General features: G+C 50.2%; 1 long non-coding RNA gene across 7 annotated transcripts in view; it reads right to left on the reverse strand.

Annotated features, from left to right (window-relative positions):
* Positions 1 to 225: 225 nt before the first annotated feature.
* The window catches only part of LOC149124352 (uncharacterized), a 79154-nt gene continuing 67050 nt past the window's right edge, over positions 226 to 12329 (reverse strand). For 4 of the 7 annotated variants that reach the window (XR_016214295.1, XR_016214296.1, XR_016214289.1 and 1 more), the window contains 3 exons: positions 2644 to 2686; positions 2217 to 2402; positions 227 to 1017 (listed from right to left, as the gene is read on the reverse strand). This is a non-coding gene — a long non-coding RNA (uncharacterized LOC149124352). Of the gene's footprint in view, positions 1018 to 2216; positions 2403 to 2643; positions 2687 to 12329 lie in introns of all 7 variants that reach the window. The other 3 variants (XR_016214293.1, XR_016214290.1, XR_016214291.1) reach the window with 2 other exon arrangements.

Genomic DNA, 12329 nt, shown 5'->3' on the forward strand with positions numbered 1-12329 from the left:
CTCACAAAGCTCAGGGAAGGTGCAGGAAGGGAGCCACAGGCCATGGGGCACTTAGCTGGGCTGCCCCAGCCACAGGCCGGCGGAACACAGAAAAGCAGGGCAGCAACACAAACCCCAGGAACTTCTTTTAAAAACACTTGATATTTCAGAAAATAAACCTTGAAGTAGTCATCATAACTTTTTTAGAATTCCTTATGCTATTCTGTTTTTTTTTTTTTTTTTTTTTCTATGAGAACTGCGTCATAGGAGGGGGTGTGTCCACATAATCTGCAGCCACGGGGCCTCTCAAGGGCCAGAGCGCCCTCCTGCCGCACGGGGCTGCCCGCGGAGGCCCAGGGCTGTGTGGGGCCTGGCAGGGAGTGGCACGGGGAGCAGCTTGGGGTGGGGGTGGGGAGCACCCAAGTAAGAGGCGCTGGGCTTCTGCAATCTGCTTTCAGCTGCTCCTGCCTATGAATCATCTCCATCCACACGCCCTCACAACCCGCACATTACATAAATAATGTACAAAATGAGCAAAATCGAGCCACCACCACCACGGGTGAACTTGACCTTGGATCTGATGGAGGAGCTGGGAAATGAGGCTGCTGGAGGCCGTGTGGGATCTCTCTAGAAGGGTGACGTTGGTTGGCTTCTTCACATCACTAATAGCTTTCAAAACGCCAGTCACCTTCAAGGCGCTAGGCCTCAGGAAAGTGTCTTCAGTGTCAGTTCTTCACCCCACAAAGGCTCCCAACAGGAAAACAAAGGTGGGTTTGCAGGCCAAGAAGGAACATGAGCACAGAGCGATCCCAGATGAAACCCAGCTTAGGGTAAGAGTGGGGGTGGGAGGGAGATGGCCTCTAATCCAACGAGCAAAGTGCAAGGGCTGGAGTCTCTTGTAAAAGCTGGGGGTGAGAATCTGTGTTTCCTCCCTGGACATCCAAAGGCCTAGCAAAAACGTTCCGGCCAGGTGGAGCTGACCAGTGGTCCACAGCGTCCCCTCCGTCCCCAGGCCCTGTGTCGCACCCTGGAGATCAGCTGCAGAAACAAGCAGGAGAAATCACAAAGTCTGGGCTGCTTACAAGACAGAAAGGAGGCAAAAGAGGAGGAGAGGAAAGGGAGGAGAAACTTCTACTGAGCACTTACTTTGTACCAAGCATTATCTCATTGAGTCTTCCCAAAACCCTATGAAGTCATCATCGTTATCACTATTCCCACTACACAGATGCCAAACCTCAGAGGTGAGGTAACTTGGCCAAGACTACTCAGCTGGTGCACATCTGCTAAGGTTTGTCCCCTCTGACTCTCACACTGAAATTTAATCCCCGTTAGGAGTTACTAATAAATGGGACCAACTGGGGCCTTTAAGAGGTGGCTGGGGTGCTGTACTTATGAATGAGTTAATCAACCATGCAGGGGCCGGTGCCGTGGCTCACTTGGTTAATCCTCCACCTGCAGTGCCAACATCCCATATGGGCACTGGGTTCTAGTCCCGGTTGCTCCTCTTCCAGTCTAGCTCTCTGCTGTGGCCCAAGAGGGCAGTGGAGGATGGCCCAAGTCCTTGGGCCCCTGCACCCACATGGGAGACCAGGATGAAGCACCTGGCTCCTGGCTTCAGATCGGCTAGCTCTGGTTGTGGCGGCCATTTAGGGGCTGAACCAACGGAAGGAAGACCTTTCTCTCTGTCTCTCTCACTGCTAACTCTACCTGTCAAATAAAAAAAAAAAAAAAAAAAAAAAAACACGCAAATAATGGATTGGGTTATCTCCAGAGTGGGTCTGTTGTAAAATCCACTTCAGCTGGGTTTCCCATGCACTCCCTATCTCTTGCCATGTGACACCCTATGCCATCTTTAGACTCTGTCAGCAAGAGGGCTAGCACCAAATGTGACCCCTCAACCTTGAACCAGGGCCATGAACCAAAATAAAGCTCTTTTCTTGATAACATACCCATTCTGTAGTATAGCCTGCCTAGCGACAAAAACAGACCAACATGCAGTCAAGGCTAGATTTGGAGCCCAGACTCTGACTTCAACCCCAGGGGCTAAGCCACGAGCCTACACTAACTCTAGGCTGGCAGCTCAGCTACCCTGATGCGTATTTCAGTGTTCCCCATTTGGGTAAATGCATTTGGACGCGCATAGCCGTCACCCTGCCCCAGCACAGGAAATGGCTCATTCTCAAAGCACACCATGTATTTTTGACGTACACTCTATTTAAGAGTCTGTCTTCGCCTACCTTAAATGAATACCATGAAGAACTCATCTTGGTGGAGGCGGCCTTCTTCACCTTGGAAATGTTGATAACTTGCACGGTCCTTCACTCATTCACTCAGCATTCCTTCATTTGAGAGATGTTTACTGGGCACCTCCTAAGTACCAGGCCCCACGTTGATCCCTGGGACACAGCAGGTGCAGTGCTGCCCTGAAGGGGATCAGAGTCCACACACAGAGAGCTCAGGGAAAGCTGTGGAGAGCTCGGTCTCTGAGTGGGCTGTAGATGTCAGAAAGATTGACAGCACAAGAAGAAAAGATGCGGATTCCCTACATCCGGGATTTCGAAAACAGAATGTGAATGTCTCCAAATGACCAAGTGGTTATCAAACCTCCAACCCACCCACACTCAAAAAACGATGATAAAAATTTAAAAATTGTCTTGTACTTACAATTAAAGGCTTCCACATTTGATTCCACCAGAACAGCACGCTCCTAAAATAAAACAAAAAGAGTCAAACATCTCCGTTTCTAGAGCTGGACCCAAGCCAGAGCACTGGGCTTCTGCCGTAGAATAACCAAGACCCTTTCTGTAAACCTATAAATAAATTTCAACAGATGCTTGGACTCAAAGGGTCCAAGTGGAAAAAGCAACCCACTGAGCCTCAGAATCACATGTGCGGCCTCCTTTGCCGACTCCCTCCGGGTTTAGAAAGCTCTGCTTTGGGAAGCTATTAGTGCAGAAAGGACTATTTCCAAAATGGTGGGTTACCCCAGAAAGCCCTACAAGGACAGGTGGCCCCGTGGAGAAATGAGTCAGCGCTGCGCCCTCTCTGGTTCCCGGGGCTGAGGGAAATGGGAGCCCTGGCGCTGGCCTCTTTCAAGACACTCTGATGAGCTCCCTGCTGAGCTGCGCTGCCTCTGTCATTGACCTCTCAGGATGCCAAATTACACACAGTGAGTGCCAACCTCTGCCTACTGCGCGTCAGGTCAAACACGGGGTTGTTGGTTTCCAGCTCTGGTTTTGCAACATGACTGAGATGACCATACACCTACAAGATGTCACATAACTCTTTTCTTTATTTCTTTCTTTTTTTTTTTTTAAAGATTTGTTTGGGGCTGGTGCTGTAGCTCACTTGGTTAATCCTCTACCTGCGGCGCCGGCATCCCATATGGGTGCCGGTTCTAGTCCCAGTTGCTCCTCTTCCAGTCCAGCTCTCTGCTGTGGCCCGGGAGGGCAGTGGAGGATAGCCCAAGTGCTTGGGCCCCTGCACCCGCATGGGAGACCAGGAGGAAGCACCTGGCTCCTGTCTTCGGATTGGCGTAGCTCCAGCCATAGTGGCCATTTGGGGGGTAAACCATCTGAAGGAAGACCTTTCTCTCTGTCGCTCTCTTTCTCTCACTATCTAACTCTAGCTGTCAAAAAAAAAAAAAATTGTTTCTTTGAAAAGCAGAGCAACAGGGTGACAGAAGGGATATGTTCCAACTATTGGCTCACTCCCCAAATGGCCCCAACAGCCAGGGCTGGGCCAAGCTGAGGTCAGAAGCCTAAAACTCCACCCAGATCTCCCACATGGGTGGAAGGAACTGAAGCACTTGGGTCATCTTCCGCTGCTTTCCCAGGGATATTAGCAGGGAGCTGGACTGGAAGCAGAGCAGCCAGGGCTCGAACGTGTGCTCATATGGGAGGGATGACATCATTGTATGTGGTGGTTTAACCCACTGTACCACAGCATACTGGTCCCAGGCACATAATTCTCAAAACAAATGAACTACATTGGTCTAAATTGAAAATGGTAAGAAACCACCATGTCTTCTAGGAGTGGGAGTACAAAGAGACCCTGTAATGAGGAAAGAAAGCAACAGTTAAGAACCAGAATAACTCTGACATGCACGTACTTTTTGAAGATTTTTCAGAGATTTATTTTATTTATTTGAAGGGCATAATTAGAGAGAGAGAAGGGATATGGGGGGGGGGAGGAAGGAGAGAGGGAGGGAGGGAGGGAAAGAGGGGGGAGGGAAAGAGAGGTCTTCCATCATCTGGTTCACTCCCCAAATGGCCACAATGACAGATCTGGGCCAGGCTGAAGCCAGGGGCCAGGAGCTTCATATGGTTTCCCACCTGTGTGCAGGGGCCCAAGGACTTGGGCCATCTTCTACTGCTTTCCTAGGTGCAGTACCAGAGAGCTAGATTGGAAGTAGAACAGCCCGGAATTGAACTGGTGCCCATATGGGATGCTGACACTGTAGGCAGTGACAACCTGTTATGCCACAACGCTGGCCCCTGAACATACACTTCTTAAAGGCAGTTTCTATTCTGTCCTCTGCCAAAGCTGCAGTGGTTAATCCATGCCCACTGAATGAGCTGACCCTAGGAAAGAGTGCTTGCCATGCCCACTGGTGCCGAGGACAATGCGAATTCATAACACACACACCATTTCTCCAGGATCACGTTGTGACGGGCAGGTCCAAGTGCTGTGTTCTGATGGTCCTATGATTTGAGGATGCCTACTACAAGAATAGACAAACTTGGGCATATAAGTGATTTTTTTATCAATATAACTTTTATTTTATCTGAAAGTCAGAGAGACAGAGAAAGATCTTCTGTCCACTAGCTTACTCGCTCAGCAATATCTGGGACTGGGCCAGGCCAAAGGCTTGAAACTCCATGTGGGTCTCTCGTAAGGTGGGAGGACCCAACTATCTGAGCTGCTACCTGCTGCCTCCCAGGAGAACACCAGCAAGAAGCCGGCCTGGAAGCAGGGTAGCTGGGACTGAGACGGGGAACACCCAGGGCATTCGGAGTAGCACCCTAACTTGTGCCAAATACCAGCTCAGGTGAATATTTATTTAGATGAGGATAGAAATGGCAACAGGTTACAAAAGTATTATAAAATCATGAAAAGCATGATTTTTATCATCTGCCTGATATGCATTCTATTTTTTTCTTATACTTCTTGCCTATTTTCTCTAAAGAGAACAGAAAAATAACTTCTTGCCTGTAGTGTGGTTGATCAAAATTTGTTTTTATTATTTTTAGCTTCATGACTCATTACAGATGATAGTGGGTGAATCCTTGGGGTTGTGGTAGTGTTTGGGGAAAGCTCTGTCAAGTTTCTTCACATCTGAGCCCGAACAGTTCAGGGCATTGCAAGCTTCCCTCCGGCGACTAACCTCCAATCGACACCACTGAGTTGACAACGCTCATGAACCTGTTTGCTGCCAAAAGACACCCTCACTGCAGGGACCTGTTATAATTTCATGTTACAGTGGTTCTGCAGCAAATGGGCAAGGAGGGCTGGCACTTGGTGCAGCTGTGGTTAAGCCACCAGATGCCCACATCCCATATCAGAATGCCCGGTTAGAGACCCAGTGCCTCTGCCTCTGATTCAGTTTTCTACTAAGGCGCACCCTGGTAGGCAGCAGGTGATGGCTCAAAGTACTTGGGTCCCTACCACCAACGTGGGAGACCTGGATTGAGTCTGCGCTTCTGGCTCCAGCCTGGCCCAACCCTGACTACTAAAGGCATCTTGGGGAGTAAACCAGGGGTTGGAAGTTCTCTCTGCCTCTCTCTCCCTATTTCCTCTGTGTGTCTTCCATTCAAATAAAATGAAAATAAAGTTTTTTAAAAATGACTTTCTAGGGCCGGCGCTGCGGCTCACTAGGCTAATCCTCCGCCTTGCAGCGCCGGCACACTGGGTTCTAGTCCCGGTCGGGGCGCTGGATTCTGTCCCGGTTGCCCCTCTTCCAGGCCAGCTCTCTGCTGTGGCCAGGGAGTGCAGTGGAGGATGGCCCAAGTCCTTGGGCCCTGCACCCCATGGGAGACCAGGAGAAGTGCCTGGCTCCTGCCATCGGATCAGAGCGGTGCACCAGCCACAGCGGCCATTGGGGGGGAGTGAACCAAAGGAAAAAGGAAGACCTTTCTCTCTGTCTCTCTCTCTCACTGTCCACTCTGCCTGTCAAAAAAAAAAAAAATGACTTTCTAAAGTACAGTGCAAACAGCATATTTCCCCCCCTCAGCTGTCTCTTAGCCAGAATTCCAAAATGTCCTTGGCCATGTCAGTGCCTTCACCCAGGAAAAGAGAGAATGAGACAAAGCCACAGAACAAAGGACAGAGTGACTTAATGACAATGTTGGCCAAGTGGCTTGGGCCCCTCCCAGGGCCTGGAGACTGAGCAGTCCTGGAATGTAAATGACAGTAGCTTCACAGTAGACCAGCCTGGGCACACAGAAGCACCTGACCTCTGCTCTACTTCCTGTTCCTCCACGAAATTGACAAAACAGCTCCAAGCTCTCAGCTCCAAGAAAAGGAAGTATCTCTCCCATAACAGAGGTCTCCCACCAAGTGCCAAAGAAATCACCAAGATCCTGTGTGTTCACACAGCAAAATCTCCAGAGAATTCTTGGTTTCAAACGGACTATGCTACAAACTGAGACTCCTCGGACAAGCAGAAACATCTATTTCTGTTTATACAAAGGAGTGGAGACCCCGTCTACATCCCCTCGAGCTGATTTGGGGAAGCACAGCAGGAAGTGACTGCAGGACAGCGAGGGCCATAGCCAGACCTCGATCTCTGGGGAGATCCTTGCCACCAAGCACCTGTCAGCAGCCCCCTGTCATCAAACTGTCCCCTAGGGTCCTGATTCCCAGCCCTCTGTGAATTGCAAGCCTTCAACAAATTGCTGGAATTGCTGACACATCTGCTGCCCTCCCACAAGGACCCAGTGGGAGGAATCTCACTCTGTGCAAGGGTGTGTGTGTCTCTTTAAATTTTACAAATGCCTTAGTAGCCATAAACAAACATAATTAACCACAAAAATTGTTGCACAGCTCACACATCCATCTTTGCCTCCTACAAATGATTAAAGATATAAATGGAGAATGCATTCTCCATCTCGCGGACTCCAAAACACACATTCTGCGTAGAAATTCTCATCATACAATTATTTTAAAACTCCGCTTTTAAAATCATATTCTTAAAATAAGAACTCCACCTACTCAGGCCACTGGGAAATTCACTGTTGGTAAAGCATGTACAAGTAGGTGCTTATTGTCAATCAATTCACCAGCTAGCGAGCGAGTGAAGACACAAATTCCTGTCACACCATAGGGGCAGGTGAGGACCGGCCAAACAGCAGACCCAACACGGAGCAACAGGGCCTCCGAAGACACAGATTTTCAAAGAGGAAATACCAGAGGCATTTTGCATGCAACATCAACTAAATCAGAATATATTTCTGTTTGCTTGCTTGTTTTGCAAACTGATAGCGTTCAGAGAACTTGAAAATATCTTGAAAAATAGAAACAAAAAGGAAAGATAACAAAACACTCTATTTCCCCCTCCCTCGGCGGCTGATTTTTTTATACAAAAATCGATATTGTATTTATTCCGTGTAATTGTGCTTCACTAATCAGAGCCCCTGTTCTATCATCTTCTCGACGATCTTGTCTTCCTGCCTCATTTGCTTTCTGCTTCCAAACTCCCGCCATATTATCCTACAACATTACCGCAAAGTAAATTCTAAATGAGTTTGCGATGTGAAATCATTGATTTTTTTTTCAAGTTTAAACAAACAGAAGTCACTGCCAGATATTTCATAAGGCACAATCTTCTCAAAGGGCATGTCAGATTGCTCCCTGGAGCTCCGGTCTGCAAAGAGGCATGCTCCAGGCTTAGGAAGAGAAGTTTGTAAACGGATGCGGGAAAACGAGCCAAGCGGGCTCTGGAGCAGTGCGCCCTCCGGCGGCTGGAGGACTGGAGGCGACTGCAAACCCTCCGTGGCAAGAGAGCTTTCTTAGGAGACACTGTGCAAAGCCGTTCTGTGACTTTCTACCCCGAGGGGCGGCGACTTGTTCTTAAGCTCTTGGAATGCGAAAATTGTAAGGTTAGGGGTCAAGACACAGATTGCAGAGAAACCAAATCAAAAGTTTATCTCTGAGGGACAGAGGGCACCTTGCCCGGCGCGGTAGGTTGAGCACCAACCTCGAAGGTACAAACTGCAGTTAGCAGGATGGGAAAGCAGACAGTGAAACCTCAGGAGCAACATCAATCAGCCAGCGGGGGCGGTGGTGCGGGGAACTTGGCGAGAAAGGCACAGCAGCCACAGAAGAAGGCTCAAGGCAGCTCAGAGAGAATTCAGGAGGCCTGGGCAGGGCAGGGCAGGGCAGGGCAGGGCAGGGCAGGGCAGGGCAGGGCTTGTGGGTATTGGATTCCAAAGACGATGTGTATGGGGGGGTGGGGGTGGTCAAAAAGACTGTTACCATTGTCCCCTGCACTTCTCGGTTGTTCTTCCCCAAGTTGACCAAGGAAGAGAATTCCCACAAGCCTCTGCTTCGCCAGGCACTGTTCAAGCCGTATTGCTAGGACCCCTAATGCCCTGGCTCCAGTCCCACTCTAACCTCCCACAGCTACTGTTCCGAGTCCCTAGGGTGCTTTGTTTGTGTCACACGGAGCCCTTTGGTGTTCCTCTACTCAAGCCCTCAGCTGATGTCAAGTGAAGCTTGGACTCCCCCTAGCCCAGGCACCTTCCACATCGCCCACCTGCTGGCTGCACACCCTGCCAATCAACACCCCTTCGGACACCAAGGCAGAGACAGGCTCCCTGGAGTCTTTGGGGCATCAGAGCAGCCGTCTCCTGCTCTGTCCCACTCCAGGCTGCCCTGTGTCCCCCAGGTTCCCGGTAGCACATACACCTGATGAAGAGCACTATGGGGCTGTGCCTGCAGCCTCTCCCAGGCACCTGTCTGGAGGACTGACCCCCCGTGGACACATACAACAAGCTTTTCTCCTGTCCTCATTGCTTCCCAAGCATGTGAGTTCCTCTTGCAGCAAACCTCTCTTTCAATAACTCCCACACAAAAACACAGGGCAGCCTCTGCCCCACTGATTCATGGGGCACACACTGAACTGCTGGACTCCTGACCCCAGGCCCGCCCTAGGACAATGGGTCCTCTGTTAGCAGCCACCACTGTGACACCGGGCACTTGGGCAGGATGCAGGCGAGAGTGTTTCAGGATGCCCTTCCCTGAAATGCAGAGCAAACGTGGACTGGGGGCCGTCTCCAAGAGCATTTCACCTGCAGATCCTGAAGCCAGGAAGGCTAGGGATGGGGGGGGGGGGGTGTCTTAGCCCATGCAGGCTGCTACAACAAAGTTCCATAGACTGGGTGGTGCATCATGACAGAAACGCATTTCTCATGCTTTTAGTGGCCAGGAAGTCCAAGGTCATGGGGCCAGGAGATTAGGTTCTGGTGAGGACTCCCTGTCAGGTTCACCAATGCTGTCTTCTCACTATGCACTCACAGCGGAGAAGGGGCAAGGTAGCTCTCTGGGGCCTCTCTATGAAGGCACTAATCCCATCCCAAGGACCCCATCCTTGGGACCTAAACAACTCCCAAAGGCTTCACCTGAGGGTTAGGCTGCCACTTGCAGCACCATCAAGTCCCAGCTGCACCACTTCCTATCCAGCTCCCTGCTAATGCACCTGTGAAACCAGCAGAAGATGGCTCAAGAACCTGAGCCCCTGCCACCCACGTGGGAGACTTGGATGGAGTTCCAAGCACCTGGCTTCAGCCTGGTTCAACCCCAGCTGTTGTAGTCATTTGGGAAGGGAACCAGTAGGTGGAAGATCTCTGTCTCTCAGTCTCTCCATCTTTCCCTCTTTCTCTATTACTTGGCACTTTCAAATAAATAAAATCAATCTTAAGAAAATACTATCGAGCCGGCGCCGTGGCTCAATAGGCTAATCCTCCACCTTGCGGCGCCGGCACACCGGGTTCTAGTCCCGGTCGGGGCACCGGATTCTGTCCCGGTAGCCCCTCTTCCAGGCCAGCTCTCTGCTATGGCCAGGGAGTGCAGTGGAGGATGGCCCAGGTGCTTGGGCCCTGCACCCCATGGGAGACCAGGAAAAGCACCTGGCTCCTGGCTCCTGCCAGGATCAGCGCGGTGCGCCGGCTGCAGCGGCGGCCATTGGAGGGTGAACCAACGGCAAAGGAAGACCTTTCTCTCTCTGTCTCTCTCTCACTGTCCACTCTGCCTGTCAAAAAAAAAAAAAAAAAAAAAATACTATCACACTGGTGATTATGTGTCAACCTGTGAATTTGGGGGGACATAAACAATCTGACTATAGCTGGGGGCTTGGAGTCAGGATGAACTGAACCAACCAAACTGGCCATGCAATGGAATGAAGGACACACAGGACATTTTGGCAGTGCCAGAGTAATTTTTGTTCTTTCTAAATTTACTAATAAATTTCTAGGTCAAATCGCTGTTTCCCAAACCCACCCACTCATCACACAGATGTGCATTTCCTGAACTTCCTAGAGAGTAAACAAAACTGGAGATCAGTGAACTCTGGAGATGAGGTTTTATCAAAGCTATTTTGCTTGTAAACTCACGGAACCTGGCAGGCCCACATGGAGATGGGTAATCGGTGTCGGCCAGCAATCCCCTCCACAGCTGGGGGAACCTGGCCGCACGGTGAGTCCCGGGCTCCCTCGACAGCCAGGGCGGCAGTCAGAGCCCCAGGAAGGGTTGTCCCGAGCCCACGGCTTGCCTGCTTGGAAGCAGATGTGGACTTCAGTGTCTGAGCTGCTCACCATGCTTCCTGTTCCGCTCCATGTCACCCAGACTCTGTGGCTGCTTTTCAAAATCTGCCTTCGCAGGAACACCCTGCACCAGATTCTTTGGAGTTCTCAGAGATCTGGGATGGAGAGCTGGCTCTGCTGCCAAGACCTCAGAAATAGCACAGAATGAAATCTGCCAGCTTGCAGCTTGAAAAAGTCGGCTCACCTTTCACGAGAGAAGGAAGCCGAGAGCAAATGAAAATCACTAATGCTCCTCTTCGGCTGCCGGGCTACTCCCTTTGGACGTGACGCGGCTCTTCTCCAGGCTGCGCCCCACCAGCAGCTGGACCTCTGATGCTCAGATCTCTGAGCAGTGGAGCAACTGACAGTGTCGGCTCAGCAGCTCTAAAGGACTTGGAGCTTGGAAGCCAGGAGCATCAGTGTGGTGTCAGCTCCGCCACCAACTGTGCTACGTACAGAGCCCCTCCCCTCCTCTTCTCCTGGGCCTCAGTTTCCCCAGATCCAGAGAAAGCATAAAGGCAACCTCCTCATTTTGCCCTCCCCAAGGATACTAAGATGCTATGTGGTCCGAGATTAGGACAAATCTTTAATTCTTCACAGTCAAGAGAAAAGCTCAGATCTACGTAGGGCTGCTGACTGGCCCCACAATTTCTTTTAAGATTTATTTGTTTATTTTAAAGGCAGAGTTACAGAAAGAGGCAAAGAGAGAGAGAGAGGTCTTCCATCCACTGATTCACTCCCCAGATTGGCTGCAATGGCCGGAGCTGTGCTGATCCTGAGCCAGGAGCCAGGAGGCTTCTCCAGGTCCCCCAAACAGGTACAGGGACCCAAAGACTCCAGCCATCTTCTACTGCTTTCCCAGACCACAGCAGAGAGCTGGATTGGAAGTGGAGCAGCCGGGACTTGAACTGGCGGCCATATGGGATGCCGGCGCTGCAGGATGGGCTTTAACCCACTGTGCCACAGCGATGGCCCCTGGCCCCATGATTGCTAAAGAGCACCTGTTAACCTATCTGCTTATCCACTGCCAACTCCCTTGATGGAAAGTTTTGAGTTTTCTTTTTAAAGACTTATTTATCTTATTTATTTGAAACAGTAAGAGAGAGAAGGAAAAAGAGACAGAGAGAAAGACAGAGACAGAGATATTTTCCATTTACTGGTTCACTCTCCAAATAGTCACAAAAGCCAGATCTTTGCCAAGACAAAGCCAGGAGCCATGAATTCTGCAGTAGCAGTAGGTGGATTGGAAGCAGAGCAGCTGAGACCCACACTGGCCCTCCAATTCAGGATGCTGGCAAAGCAAGCAGTGGCTTAACCCACAGCACCATAATGCTAGCCCCTGAAGTCTTCAATCAAAAAAAGTCTGTCCTACTCTGTCTGCCTCTAAAATAAAATAAAAATAAAAATAAAAAGACTAGCCTCAAGGCTAAAGTGTAGGAGCAGAGATAGCTAGGAAGGCCCTATGATATGAGAGATCTTCAAAAAGTTCATGAAAATTGTGTATTTTCAAAAATTATGCATAGACCTCCCATTTTTTATACCAGAATAAAT

Source organism: Oryctolagus cuniculus, chromosome 10, assembly GCF_051225735.1.
Source record: "Oryctolagus cuniculus isolate XC-2025 breed Fujian yellow rabbit chromosome 10, ASM5122573v1, whole genome shotgun sequence".
Classification (NCBI taxonomy): Eukaryota; Metazoa; Chordata; class Mammalia; order Lagomorpha; family Leporidae; genus Oryctolagus; species Oryctolagus cuniculus.